Source organism: Rhinatrema bivittatum, chromosome 4 (genome assembly GCF_901001135.1).
Source record: "Rhinatrema bivittatum chromosome 4, aRhiBiv1.1, whole genome shotgun sequence".
NCBI lineage: Eukaryota > Metazoa > Chordata > Amphibia > Gymnophiona > Rhinatrematidae > Rhinatrema > Rhinatrema bivittatum.
Window position 1 is genome coordinate 288,374,913 of NC_042618.1, and position 15,249 is coordinate 288,390,161.

The 15,249-nt window shown below is 48.6% G+C and overlaps 2 protein-coding genes across 4 annotated transcripts in view; one reads left to right on the plus strand and one right to left on the minus strand.

Annotated features, from left to right (window-relative positions):
- The window catches only part of INTS13 (integrator complex subunit 13), a 560,030-nt gene extending 549,811 nt beyond the window's left edge, over positions 1-10,219 (minus strand). For both annotated transcript variants that reach the window (XM_029600167.1, XM_029600168.1), the window contains exon 1: positions 10,090-10,219. The gene's annotated coding sequence lies outside the window, so the exon portion shown is untranslated. The remainder of the gene's footprint in view (positions 1-10,089) is intronic.
- Positions 10,220-10,574: 355 nt separating this feature from the next.
- The window catches only part of FGFR1OP2 (FGFR1 oncogene partner 2), a 136,796-nt gene continuing 132,121 nt past the window's right edge, over positions 10,575-15,249 (plus strand). The window contains exon 1 of one of the 2 annotated variants that reach the window (XM_029600169.1): positions 10,575-10,705. The gene's annotated coding sequence lies outside the window, so the exon portion shown is untranslated. Of the gene's footprint in view, positions 10,706-11,196; positions 11,297-15,249 lie in introns of those variants that run through there. The other variant, XM_029600170.1, reaches the window with a different exon arrangement.

The following is a 15,249-nucleotide window of genomic DNA, read 5'->3' on the forward strand; positions in this document are numbered from 1 at the left end:
TAAATAATCTTGAATTTCTTGTTCTATGTGTGTAATAAAATCCGGATCGTTAAGAAGAGAATCATTCAATTTCCAATAGTGTAGCCCTCGATCATAATCTTTAAGCTGTAAAGAAAACCAAATGGGGGCATGATCCGACCACACAATGGCCTCTATGTCCACTTTCATCACCCGAGGTAATATGCTTCTACTACCCAAAAACATGTCAATCCTTGAGTAATTATTATGTGGGGTTGAGTAAAACGTATAGTTTCTGGATTTTGGGAATCGAGTGCGCCAAATATCTAAAAGGCCCATATCGGCCAGCAGACCTTTAAGGGCCCGTCGAGCCAGCTTTGGGTCCGAACTGTGCCCTGTAGAGGTGTCCTTGCCTGGGTCAAGGGTCAAATTGAAGTCCCCACCTATAATGAGAGTTCCTTCTATTTTAGAAGCCAAAGTGTGGTTCAGGGATCGAAAAAAATCTGCCTTTTGAGTAGTAGGCCCGTATACAGAGACTAAAGAGAAGATTTCCCCCCCCCAGTGATAGCTTCACCATGACCATGCGGCCGGATGGATCTGCAATAAGATCCTGAAATTCAAAGTGAACATCTTTACAATTTACAAAATTATACAGTTAAACTGAGGTAAACAATCTTACTTTAGTTGCAACCACTGTAAATAGATCCTTCTGTAAATAAGTTCCTGCTATTTTAACAGTTGTTCTTTTATTCTCCATTCCATGCTACCTATCTTTTCCCTCCTCTCCTGTCTCCCTCACCCCTCTCCTCTTTCTCGCCTGCTCCCACCCCCCTTCCCCTGTTCATTGTAATTTCCTCCTTTTGAGTTACTTGTAAACCGGCGTGATGTGCCATACGAACGTCGGTATATTAAAAATTCCCACCCCCGAGTACCTTGAAGAGGGAGTTGCAGCCGCCCAATATTGATGAGGGTACTTAGGATGTTTCATAAGGCCCAGATATCGTTTTCGGAGATGGGTTTCTTGGAGTAAGACCACCTCGGCCTTCATCCGGTCTAATTCCTTAAACAATAATTTACGCTTACCTGGGCTATTAAGCCCTTTAGTGTTAAGAGAAAAAAATTTTAGAGTAGCCATTAGAGTACAGCCTCCCCCCTATCCTGCCACCTCCCTCCAGGGGACCACCTCCCAGAATCCACTTGCTTATAGAAATCAACCTTATCACCTTCATTATCATAAGCCATTCCCCCAAATCCCAACCCCCCACCCTCCCCCTTCAGCAAACCCAGAAGCACAAACCCTGTGCTCCAAATGAACATGGAGGAAATCGTCGTCACTCCTCATGGCACCTATACGGGTAGCGAATTGATCATAAATTAACCGCCAATTTTCCTGCAGACGAGCAGAACAAAGGTCCAGCAGGCACTTAAACAAAACTCAGTTAGTCCACGTTGTCTGCCGTAGGATTAGTCGAAGGATTCCTCTGAAGCCGTCTTCGCCCCTTGGGCACGTGCTGCCAGCGAGGCTGGGAATTGATTGTAGTCGCAATTTGGGTCAGAGTAGAACCGGTTCCTTTCGCCACAGATGGTACTGTTATAACGATACCTGCCTCCTTCAGAATCGCACTGGCCTCCAGGACTGTCTTGACTCTGTGGGTAGTACCCTGAAGCATAAAGGACACTCCTCCAGGATAAAGCCAGCGGTACCTGATGTTAGCCTCCTGTAGTTTAGTAGTAACAGCGAAATTCCTGACGCTTTTTTAAAGTAGCTGAGGATAAATCAGCAAAGATAGCAATATCCTGATCCTCCCAACGCCATGTGCGCTTGCTTCTGGAAATAGTAAAAAGCTTTTCTTTCAAAGGAAAAGAGTGAAAACAGACCACTATGTCTCTAGGTCTATTGGCAAGTTTCGGTCCCAGTGCTCTATGCGCCCTATCCAGAAGAATATTAGGCATGGTGGTGTCCTTCAGGGTTTCTTCACTTTCCCAGAGAAAAGCAGCAATTCTTTCCACCACAACAAAGCAGTCCCCATACTCCTCCGTTTCCGGTACCCCTCTTATCCGAAGATTATTTCTCCGGCTCCGGTTTTCCATATCTTCCACCTTTTCAGCTAAAGTCTGGCAGATCGCTTGTAAATTCTGGTGGCAGAGTTGCATCTGAGTCCAGCCCTCCCCTTGAGTATCTAACCGGATCTCAGCCTCATCCACCCTTCTGCCCAGCTCTGCATGGTCTTCTTTCAGGTCAGCAATTAACGTGGTCATTTCTGCTTTATAATTTTTAATGTCCTGCCTCAGTTCTATGAACCAACCTCTAATTTCGTCCCGGAATGGTTCTGTAATCTCCGGAGCCAGCGTTGCAGGTGCCCCCTCTTCGCTCTCCGAGAGCGTGTGCTCCGCCGCCATTTTAGAATTTTCTCCGCTGTTTTCGCCGGCGTCCCTGGTGTAGGAGAACTTTTTAAGATCGCTGATTTTGCGTTTTGTCGTCATCCCTTTTAAGACAGAAGCCCTTCGACTGACAATCGCCCGCTTTTGAGGGAGAAAAAAGTCGAGAAAATCGCGCGGTTTCAGCGTTTTGGCCCGCAGTGCTCACGGAACAGCAGAGTTAAGCTGCTCGCATGAGGGGTGACGTCACTTCCTTCAGAAAATTGGTTCTTACCTGCTAATTTTTGTTCCAGAAGTACTAAGGATCAGTCCAGAAAAGTGGGTTGTGTATCTCTACCAGCAGGTGGAGTCAGAAAGCAAAACTTTGGGCACTGCATATATACACAAGTGCCACCTGCAATCCCTCAGTATTGGCCTGTGCCCAAGCACACCAAAACACCACAAACGGGCGAAGGGTCGAAAAACCCCACATATCAATTCGCCCCAAGTAAAACAAGAAACCGAAACAACTGCCATAAAAACTGCTCCATCAAACATTCTGCAAAAAAACCGGAGCTCCAAGAAAAACATAGCCACAGTCTAGCTAAAACAGTCTTTCGGTATCTGAGATAAGAAGTGCGCCTCTGGACTGATCCTTAGTACTACTGGAATGAAAATTAGCAGATAAGAACCAATTTTCTTTTCCCCACTACGTACAGGATCAGTCCAGAAAAGTGGGATGTACCCAAGCCACCCTACACTGGGCGGGAACCCGAAAGACCCACACGCAGAACACTCTCACCAAAGGACGGGGCATCAGGAGCCCTAACGTCCAGGTGATAATGCCGAGCGGAAGTGTGCAAGGAGGACCACACCACCGCTCTGCATATTTCCTGAGGCGACAGTAGCTGACCCTCTGCCCAGGAAGAAGCTTGGCCTCTGGTGGAATGAGCCCTGAGACCCAAAGGAGCCTGGTGTCCTCGGACAAGGTATGCCGAACAAATGGCTTCTTTAATCCAACGCGATATAGTCGCCTTAGATGCCTTTTCCACCTTCTTTGGGCCCCTGAAGAGGATGAACAAATGATCGGATCGTCTAAAGTCATTGGTAACTTCCAAATAGCGCAATAAGACATGCCGCACGTCAAAAAGATTAAGATCTCTGTCAGGAGATGCCTCTTGAAACCATTGTGGGAATCCCGGTAGTTCCACCGTCTGATTTACGTGAAAGGCCGAGACCACTTTAGGCAGGAAGGCCGGTACCGTCCGCAAGGACACTCCATCGTCGGAAATCCGAAGAAATGGATCCCAGCACGACAGAGCCTGTAACTCCGAGATCCAGTGAGCCGAGCAAATGGCCACCAAAAACACAGTCTTCAAAGTCAGATCCTTCACCGAAGCCCTACGGAGAGGCTCGAAAGGAGCGCCACAGAGGACACGTAACACGAGATTCAAACTCCAATCCGGACAGACTGAATAGACAGGAGGCTGCAAATGTTTGACCCCCTTGAGAAACCGGGCTATATCTGGATGCATTGCTAGCGAGAAGCCGTTAAGCCTGCCCCGCAATGCGCCGAGCGCTGCAACCTGAACCCAAAGGGAATTGAAAGCTAACCCCTTAGCGAGCCCCTGCTGCAGAAACTCCAGCACCCGAGAAACATCGACCAGCAAAGGATCGCAGGAGCATTGGCGACACCATGTCTCAAACAGTTTCCAGACCCGGACATAGGCCATAGAGGTGGCTGGGTGTCTGGCCTGCAGCAGAGTGGAAATGACCGGTTCAGAGTAACCTTTCAACCGTAAACGTCACCTCTCAAAAGCCAAGCCGAAAGAGAAGTGATCCTCCCGATCCGAAAATATGGGTCCCTGCCGAAGAAGCTGCGGCAGATGAGCTAGCGGTAACGGGCCCTCTAGCACCAAGCGAACCAGATCCGCGAACCACGGGCGGCGCGTCCACTCCGGCGCCACCAGGACCACCCTTCTTGGATGGAGTTCTATGCGCCTGAGCAGGGGACCGATGAGAGACCAGGAAGGAAAGGCATACAGGAGAATTCCCATGGGCCAGGGGCACACGAGAGCGTCTAGCCCCACCGAGCCCTGTTCTCGGCGTCGGCTGAAGCGTTCTGTCTTCGCATTTGCCCGCACTGCCATCAGACCAAACTGTGGTACGCCCCATCTGGCACAAATCCGGTTCCAGGCTTCGGGAGACAGCTCCCACTCTCCTGGATCGAGTTGCCTTCGGCTGAGAAAATCCACCTGCAAGTTCTCCACCCCCGTGACATGAGAAGTGGCAATTCCCTTGAGATGACGCTCTGCCCAGGCGAACAGAAGCCGCACCTCCAGCGCCACCGCGGGGCTTCTTGTCCCACATTGTCGATTGATGCATGCCACCGTTGTCGCATTGGCGGAGAACATTCGCACCATTCTGCCCTGGATCCATGGAAGGAAGGCCTGGACCATGAGCCTTCCGTCTTCGACCAGAGACCTTGAGCCGACCTCTGTCCGCACACTGCTCCCCAACCTGAAAGACTGGCATCGGTGGAGATGATCATCCAATTTGGGGGATCCAAGTCCACCCCTCGATCCAGATTGTCACGAGAGAGCCACCACGACAGACTGTCTCTGGACTCTGGAAGCAGCGGCACAGACAGGTGGAACAGCTCCGAGACCGGACTCCACCGTGACAAAAGTGCATGCTGTAATGGACGCAAGTGCACAAACGCCCATGGAACCAAATCCAAGGTGGACACCATGGAACCCAGGATCTGGAGATGATGCCACACCGTGGATTGTCCCGAAGAAGAAGGGCGTGAATCTGGTCTTGTAACTTCGTCACTCGGTCCTCCGCCAGAAAGACCTTTCCGCGACAGGTATTGAATCTTGTTCCCAGGTAACCCAGCTCTTGGTTGGATTCCAAGTGACTCTTCTGCACATTGACAACCCATCCGAGCTACCTCAACATGATGAGGACCCTGTGCACTGATCTCTCGCAGTCCTCCCGTGACTTTGCACGAATCAGCCAGTTGTCCAGATAAGGATGGACTAAAATCCCTTCCTTTCGAAGGAAGGCCGCTACCACCACCATCACCTTGGTGAACGTGCGAGGGGCCGTCATGAGACCAAACAGCAGGGCTCGAAATTGGAGGTGTTGACGCAAGACCTTGAAGCGCAGAAACCTCTGGTGACTCAGTCAGATTGGTATATGAAGATACGCCTCCGTGAGGTCTAGGGACGCCAGGAACTCCCCCTTGCGAACCGCAGCCAGCACTGTCTGCAGTGTCTCCATACGAAAATGAGGAACATGAAGACAACGGTTTACCTTCTGCAAGTCCAAGATGGGACGAAACATGCCCTCTCTTTTAGGGGACCACAAAGTAAACCGAGTACCGACCTCGTCCCTGCTATGCCTCCGGGACTGGGACAAATCGCTCTGAGGTCTAGAAGTCATTGTAGGGTGTCCTGGACCGCTTGTTGCGGGAGGACACCCAGGACTCCACAAAAACTTCCCAAACCGAACGTAAGAACTCTAGCACGTACCCATGTCTGATTACCTTTAGAACCCAGCGGTCTGAGGTAATCCTTGCCCATTCCGTGTAAAAGTTGGATAATCTGCCTCCGACAGCTTCGACGACGGAATGGGTGCTCGTGGCTTCATTGAGGGGGGTTTTTTTTACTGTTTCCAGCGCCAAGATGTCCTGTGTCCATACTGGAGCGGCGACCTCCGCGAAAGGACTGCTGGTGTCCAGAATTTGGTTTAGAAGCAGGTGGAGTGGAATATCTGCCGGCCCTAAAGTGGTGAGAATCCCTAAAGCGAGAGCGCGATGGAAAAGTCTTCTTTGAGGACCTCCTATCCTCTGGTAACCGGTGGCCCTTGGATTCACTGAGGAGCTTCACCAGCTGATCCAGCTCCTCCCCGAAAAGGAGTTTGCCTTTGAAAGGCAGATTGCAAAGCTGAGACTTAGAAGACAAATCCGCAGCCCAATTCCTGGGCCAGAGGTGGTGTTGCGCCGCCACCATAGCCACCATACTCCTTGCCGAAGTCTGCACCAGATCATACAGCGCGTCTGCAACATGTGCGGAATGTAGCACACCCTTGCCGCCAGCTCCAGAAGTAGAAGTCGATTCCTGGTCCCAGCACAGGCACACCCTCTGCATAAGGCTAGCTCATACCGCTGCCCGAAGACTCAAAGCCGCCACCTCAAACGCCCGCTTCAACTGGATCTCCAATTTGCGGTCCTGCACGTCCTTCAAGGCGGTAGCCCCCGTCACCGGGATGGTGGTCTTCTTTGTGACCGCAGCATCTACCTTTGGAATCTTCAGAAGGTCCAACACATCCGTCATCAAGGGGTACAACTTCGCCATAGCTGTGCCCACCTTTAGTCCTGCGTCCGGAGCTTCCCACTCCTGTGTCACGAGTTTGTGTACTTTCTTAGGCAGCAGGAAGGATGATGTAGGACCCTGTATGCCATCGAAGACTGGATTAACTCCTTCATTATCCGATTCCTCCTGGGCAAGTTTAAGCCCCAGGACCTCCAGGACCTGGGGAATAAGGGGCCGCAGCTCGTCTAGTTTAAAGAGGTGCACCACACTAGGGTCGTCCCCCTCTGCAGGTGGGGTATCGGGATCATCTGTGTCATCAGTATCATCTCCCTGGTCAGGCGATGGATCCGGGTCCATCCCCGTGACCGGCCATGAGTCCAGGCCCGATGCTGATCCCGTAGATGGGTCCTGTGGCCCACGGGGCAAGCCTCCAACAGGCGAGGCCGCTCCACAGAGCACTGTTGAGGCTCCTCACCTCGACCTCTCTTAGCCTGGGTTGCCGTGACTTAATCCGGGAGTCCAGGCCTCTTAAAAGTCAAGTGCTTCCTCACCAGGAAGGCTCAATGTATGAGAAGAATAAATTCAGGGGAAAACCCCTCTGGGTCTGCTTCCCCCTCTGGGACATCCAAAGGTGCCGCATCGCCAGCCCCTCCCCGTGGGATTCTACCCCACCGGGGCTAAAACGGGAGGGGAATCCTCCTCCCTGCCTCCAAGGTGCAACTCATTCTGTCCCTCCCCGCAGGAGAGGGCATCAAAATCTGACAGGCCTTCTAGCCCCGGGGATCAGGCCGAACACAAGGAGGCCGAATCCAGGGCCTGGCCGTGTGCGCCACAGGTGCGGCAGGCCAGCAATTTGGCGCGCAGGCCCATCCTCCCCCAAGCGTGCAACCACGCGGATCGCCGTGAAAGGAAAAAAATCGGGCCTGACCGAAACCGCGTGCAGCTGCGAGGCGGGAAAAGTCGGGTAAGGGCGCCAGAGAAAAAATAAGAATCGGCCCTGCAGACCGCGAGCAGCCGCGCCACAGGAAAACCCCAAAGTAAGGCGGCTGGAGAGAAAAAAAAAGACATGGCCCTCTATATGCTCTCAGACGCATCGCGGGAACCAGCCCAATCCCCAGTCACGGCTCTGAACGCACCAACACTTACCCGTTCCCTCCTGTAGCCCCCTGGTGCCCTGGGAGTTGAGGGAGTCTGCCGACAGCCTCGCCCCACGGTCACTGAGAGCCGGAACCCCCCTGCACCAACTCCTTACCTCAGCACCACAATGTTGCTAGACTTAGGATGTTCTATATTTTTTTTTTCAAACTTTACGGAGTCAGAAGCTACTGCAGGGGTTGAGGGAGCAGCTGCAGCTATGACAGGGTTGAGAAACCAGGAGCCCCTGGTGTGTACCTGCTGACCGATGCGGGAGACCCCCCTGCCAGGGATGTCCAATCCCCCGGGCACACGGCTTCCACTGAGGGATGGCCCACGAAGGTGCCCAACACCTCAGGAAGCGATGAACACAACAGAAAGAAAAATTAAACAAAAAAAAATTAAAAGTAAAAATTAAGACTGCAGATGGGCATCTCTACCAGCTGCTGGAGTCAGAGAAATACTGAGGGACTGCAGGTGGCACTCGTGTATATATGCAGTGCCCAAAGTTTTGCTCTCTGACTCCACCTGCTGGTAGGGATACACAACCCACTTTTCTGGACTGATCCTGAATGTACTGGGAACTTCTATTAATCAGGTTGCCTTAGGGAATAGCCGCTGCTATTACTGGCATTAGTAGCATAGGATCTACTTAATGTTTTGCCAGGTACTTGCAACCTGGATTGACCACTGTTGGATACAGGAAGCTGGACTTGATGGACCCTTGATCTGACCCAATATGTTCAAGACAACTATCAAGCTTCATCCAGATTTTTGCCTCTCACTTAACTAGCAAATACACCACTTCTTGTAAAACTAGGAATTTTGCTATTGGCATTGATCAGAAGAAAATTCTTGTGTTTCTATTTTGTGATATCAACAGGAGTGCAAAATATAACACCCAGTAGTATATTTCCATGCAATAAAGTCAAATATGCCCCTAAGGGTTTTTAAAAAAAAAGGCAGCGAAAGAAATGCTTCCAGGTAATCAGTCATTTATAATATTTTGTAGAACAAACACCTTGTTGAAAAGAGTCAAAAGAAAAATATAAGCAATATATTGTGTACTCAGAATTAAGAGCTACATTTATTTGCAGATTTTTTTTTATACCGACATTCGTTTAGTAACATCACATCGGTTTCCATTTAACATAATGGATAGCAACGGCGCTTTACATTTGAACAGATGAGATAATTAGAATAATAAACAAGCTAATTAATACAAAAAATCTAAAGAACAATTGGAATACTTAAATAACCAAAACACATAATAAATATTGTGGGATAAAATACAAGTTGAAAACGTGCAAAAAATTGAAGGTATATAAAGTAGCAGGGAGTTTATCAAAAAGTTTGAAAAATAAGTGGAGAGCTGAGGGGGGTGACAAGGGAGATGGTTGCCTACTGTTATTATACGAGTGAAGGTGCGTCAGGTAAATGCTTGTAAGAAGAGCCATGTTTTAAGTTTTTGTTTAAACTTTTTTGGGCATGATTCCTGACGGAGGTCAAGGGGCATATTGTTCCAGATTGCTGGCCTGGCTATGGACATGGTGCATTCTTTGGTCATGTTGAGTAGAGAGGCTTTGTGAGAAGGCATATGTAATGTGGCAGCATGTAGTGATCTGGGTGGTCTGGAGGGTTTGTGGAAGTGTAAAGCGTTATTGAGCCAGTGCATGTTTTCGGTATGTAGGGTTTTGTGTATTATAGACAATGTTTTGTATTTTATCCGTTGCGCAATGGGGAGCCAATGTAACTCTTTGAGGATAGGTGTGATGTACTCGGATCTGCGCGTTAGTGAGTATGCATGCAGCTGCATTTTGCAGCATTTGCACTAAGCATTTTATTATAGAACACAAAATAGGAAAACTTTTCAGTACATCTGACCCTAACTTTGCTATATAGCCCTTATTTCAGCAAGCACAATATTTTTACCATTTTTACACTCCATCTAGTTCATTGGAGGAAAATAAAGAGAATATTAATTAAGCTATGCTTCACATTCCCCCAGAAAAATTATTCTGAATAATTTGTAAGATGCATCCGTAGCCTCCTCACAATTTTCTATAGCATGACATTTATCTGGGACAGTTAACTGAAAAGGGAATAATAGGTAACTCATAAAAAAGTTGGGGAAAAAGTTCTCCTTCTTAATAAATTTTTCTGTAATTCCTTTATTCTTATCCTCTGAGATTCTTCAGTAGGCCTGCTCAGACGGAGAAAAGCAAAAAGAGACAGAAACATGACGCTAAGGCTCTTCCCCATCCTTATTCTCTTATCTCACCATGCAAACCTCACATATACACTCTCATCTCACACTTACTCCTCCTCCTCTATCCCCTTCGCTCGTCGGGAGCCTCCGCCAACACGGCCCAGTCAGGAGAACAAAAACGAGAGAGTAACTCCCACAGTCACTGAGAAACCCGTTTCCTTCAGCTTATAGTATGGGGCTGTTTTGCCTTGCAGCACAACGCGACACTCAAAACCGGTCACTAAAAACGTCATTTCCTCCTCTGTCTCTCAGCTTGACTTCTGACTTGGTTTTCTCTCCCTTCCGCTTGCCGTGGTTACCAGAACTAGAGCCAGAAAAAAGCGCCCAGCGCCAGCAATAACAGCAGCCTTAGCTTCACCATTTCTTTGCACAAAGCTCAGAGGGGGCATTGTTAGTGGAACATTTCAATAAAGTTTATTTGAAAGAACAACCGGAAGCATTCTTCCGGGTTAGCCTGACATTTTGGTAGTTTGGCGTGAAAACCCTACTCGAGTTTTTAGGATTTGACGTGAGCGGGGCGCAGGTGGCGTGCTGAGGTGAGAGGGTGAGCACGTGGCTGCTGTCACCGTAGAGTCTTGAGACGTTCTCTACAGAACAGGCACTGGCTGTTGGTTACCCGGAAGCCCTCGTACGAGGGAAGGCAGGAAGTTCCATCTGCCAAAGACAGGTAAGCCCATGCCTTTTTTTCCTACTCTTAAATCTCTGAAATAGGAAGGACTGGTCTATTAAAGATAACGTTGGTGCAAGATTTTCCCCTTTTTGCTCCCTTGTAGGTGATTATTGCTGGCGCTGCATGTTGGCGATCTATCTTATAAATGGTTCAGGGATGCTCTGCCACTGTGCCCACTTTTTGAAATGATACAACAAAATGAATACTAATTGTATTATGCAATTAATTGAAATTAAACGGTGGTAAATGTTTCCTCACTCCAAACCCGTTAGTCGTTAACGTATTTGGCGCCAGAAAAGAGCGTCTGGCGCCAGCAATGGCAGCAGCCTCACCATTTCTTTGCACAAAGCTCGGAGGGGGTATTGTTAGTAGAACATTTCAATTAGATTTATTTGAAAGAACAATCAGAAAAATTCTTCTGGGTTAGTCTGACACTTTGGCAGTTGGGCGTGTTCTGGTTTTTAGGGTTTGGCGTGAGCGGGCTGTGGTGTTGGCGCAGGTGGCGCGCTGAGGTGAGAGGGTGAACACGTGACGGCTGGCTGTATGCTGCTGTCCCCGAAGAGTCTTGAGACGTCCCATACAGAGCAGGTACTGGCTGGTGGCTACCTTGAGGCCCCCATGCGAGGGAAGACAGAAAGTACTATCTTTCAAAAGACAAGTGAGCCCATGCCTTTTTTTCCTCCTGGTCTAGAGTATAAAATATGCCAGACTGGGTCAGACCAAGGGGTCCATCAGGCCCAATATCCTGTTTCCAACAATGGCCAATACAAGTCACAAGTACCCAAACATTAGATAAGTCACAAGCTACTATTACTTATTAATTACTGTAATAGTTTATGGATTTTTCCTCTAGGAACTTATCCAAACCTTTTTTTAAACCCATTTACACTAACTGCTGTAACCACATTCTCTGGTAATGAATTCCAGAGCTTAACTGTGTGCTGAGTGAAAGCATTTTCTTGGATTTGTTTTAAATGAGTTTCTAGCTAACTTCATGGAGTGCCCCCTAGTCCTTCTATTATCTGAGAGGGTAAATAACCAATTTACATTAACTTGTTCAAGTCCTTTCATGATTTTGTAGACTTCTGTTATATTGCTCTTCAGTCTTGTCTTCTCCAAACTGAACAGCCCTAACTACTTTACCTTTTCTTCATAGGGCAACCGTTCCATGCCCCTTATCATTTTGGTCGCCCTTATCTGCACTTTCTCCAGTGCAGCTATCCTTTTTGAGATGCGGTGACCAGAATTGCACACAGTATTTGAGGTGAGGTCTCACCATGGAGTGATTATAGAGGCATTATGACATCCTCCATTTTATTTGCCATTCCCTTTCTAAAAATTCCTAACATTCAGGCCTATCCTGTAAAGTGCGGCCGCGTTTACCCTGCTCCTAAGCTGCTTTTAACTCACGTTCCGGCCGCGTTAGCCCTTCCTGCGATCCCGAATCCCCTTTAACCTACTCCTACCGCGTCCTAAATTCCCCGGGCAACCCCTTCCGCCCGCGGCATGTATATTGCATGCAAACGAGCGAATTAGCTCGATATTGCATGCAAACGAGCCAATTAGCTATTCCCTAGCATCCCGTAACCCGCGCCCCGACTATCGCTAGTTTTCCCTGCCGTTTTGTCGCGCGGCCATCTTCGTCAGGAGGAGCTACGATCGCATGTGTTCCTGATGATGGCTTCAGAAAAGTAAGTTGGCAGGCGTCCAAAAGCGACTTACTTTTGGGATCTTGACAGATCCCAAAAGTAAGTCACTTTTGGAAAAAAAAAAAAAATTGTCGCTTTTGAAAAAAAAAACCCAAAATTGCTTTTGGTTTTTTTTTTTTTGCTCCGCCGTTGCTTCGCCGCTGTCAGTGTCCCCCCTCCTCTCGCTCCGAGAGGAGGGGGACACTGACAGCGGCGAAGCAAAAAAACCAAAAGCAAAGAAGTAAGTCGCTTCGCCGCTTCACTCTTCCCTCCTCCCGGAGCAGGGCGCGAAAAGCAGCCTTGCTCCGGGAGGATGGAAGAGTGAAGCGGTGAAGCGACTTACTTTTTGCTTTTGGTTTTTTCGCTTCCTGGTATCTGTCATTTCAAATGACATTTGAAATGACAGATACCAGCGTGGCGTGAAGCCTTAGACCCGCGCACCCAGGATACTGTATAGGCGCTCTATCCAGTAAAATGGGTTGCGCGGGACTAAGGCATTACGGACGCGGTTTACATTTACATATAATTAGTGTTCAGGATCGAGCGGTAGGTGAGCTGCACTGTGCGGGCAGTAACCGCGGGTGCCGTAGGCACTAACGCAGCTCTTCCTACCGCTCGGTACTGGATAGACCTGATTGTTTGTTTGCTTTTCTGATTGCCACAACACACTGAGCTGACGATTTCAATGTATTATCCACTATGATGCCTAGATCTCTTTCCTGGGTGGTAGCTCCTAAGATAGAACCTAACCTTGTGTAAATACAGCAGGGATTATTTTTCCCTATATGCGTCACTTTGCACTTAACCACGTTAAATTTCATCTGCCGTTTGGAAGCCCAATCTTCCAGTAATTCATTACAACGCTTGAGATTTAACTACTCTACATAATTTTGTGTCATCCGCAGTTTTGATCACCACGCTCATCATACCCCTTTCCATATCATTTATAAATATATTGAAAAGCACCGGTCCAAGTACAGATCCCTGAGGCACTCCACTGTTTATCTTTTTCTAGTGTGAAAACTGACCATTTGATCCCACTCTGTTTCCTATCTTTTAACCAACTTGCAATTCACAAAAGGACATAGTCTCCTACCCCGTGACTTTTTAGGCTTCTTAGAAGCCTGTCGTGCGGGACTTTGTTGAACGCCTTCTGAAAATCCAAATACACCACATCTACCGGTTCATGTTTATTTACCCCTTCAAAAAAATGTAAGAGGTTTGTGAGTCAAGACTTCCCTTGGGTAAATCCATGTTGGCTGTGTCCCATCAAACTATGTCTTTCTAAATGTTTTGAGATTTTATTCTTTATAACAGTTTCCATTATTTTTCTCGGCACTGAAGTCAGGCTCACCGGTCTATAGTTTCATGGATCAACCATGGAACGCCTTTTAAATATAGGGATTACATTGGCCATCTTTCAATCTTCAGGTACATCAGATGATTTTAATAGTTTACAAATTAAGCAAAATAGGTCTGAAATTTCATTTTTTTAGTTCTTTCACAACTCTGGGTTGTATACCATCCGGTCCAGAGGATTTACCGTATTTCCACGCACATAACCCGCGGGTAATGTGCGTTTTTACCTACCCCGCATGCCCCCCGCGGGGTATAAACGTGGGCGGGTTATCCAGAAAAAATTTTACAGCAGCGGAGTCTGTCCTATCCCTGCGCCGGAGGCGTCGCAACTTTTGAAGCCGGTGGGGGAGTCGCTGAGGGCTGCTGGGAGCTTTCGCCGGGTTGGTCAGCACGGCAGCGGGAGGCGGAGCGCTGCGGCGAGGAGGCGGCGGCGTCGGGATCGCTGCGGAGGGAGCCTCGTGGTCGGCTGAGTGGACCCGCTGGGGTGAGTGTAAAAGTTTTGGGCCTTACCCCGGTGGGTTCCTCGCGCCGATCGCGCAGGCCTGCACCCTTTCGTGGTCAGCGGTCGAAGAGGAAGCGGAGCCGGAGGCGTCGCAACTTTTGAAGCCGGTGGGGGAGTCGCTGAGGGCTGCTGGGAGCTTTCGCCGGGTTGGTCAGCACGGCAGCGGGAGGCGGAGCGCTGCGGCGAGGAGGCGGCGGCGTCGGGATCGCTGCGGAGGGAGCCTCGTGGTCGGCTGAGTGGACCCGCGGGTTATATGAGGAGGCGGGGTATATTAAAACTTTTTTTCATAAATCTTGAAAACCTGCGGGTTATGTGTGTGGGCGGGTTATATACGTGGGCGGGTTATTGTCGTGGAAATACGGTACTATTATTCAGTTTGTCAATCAGGGCTACCACAACTTCCAGGATCACTGTGATTTGGTTTAGTTGATCTGAATCATCACTCATGAAAACCTCTGTTTGCCTCATTGTTCCCTCCATTACCATACCTATGCATACCCTAGAGCAGGCAGTGTGTGTGCATGAATTGTGTACAGAATGTCTTTTGACACGTGATCCTGTGCTTCCATTGTTTACAATGGCTGCCTCAAAGATACAATTGTATCGATTGGAGAGAAAATGGGCTTACACTTATTCAAAGACCATTCCACCTACGGCTTATACTGTTCATTTCTTGTGTTGAAGGGGAGATGTGAAACTTGATAGTGTCAGACCTCAGATATGGTGTGTCACATTTCTGGATGAGTAGATATCTGCCTGTAGTATACTCCTTCCACCCTCTGAAACCAGATGCTTTTCCACTTAGTACTTGGAGTGAGCTTAATTGTCTTGTTGTTTGGGGGTTGCATGGTTCCAGGAGCTTCAGCTGCCAGAGAGGATTAGTTGTTTTGGTAGGAGGGGGTTGCTTGATGTCTGCTAGCACTCCTGTTAGAGGTTCCCTTTTTTGAGACTGTGGCCTACTTATCCTTCTCTCTGTAGAACAGATCCTGGAC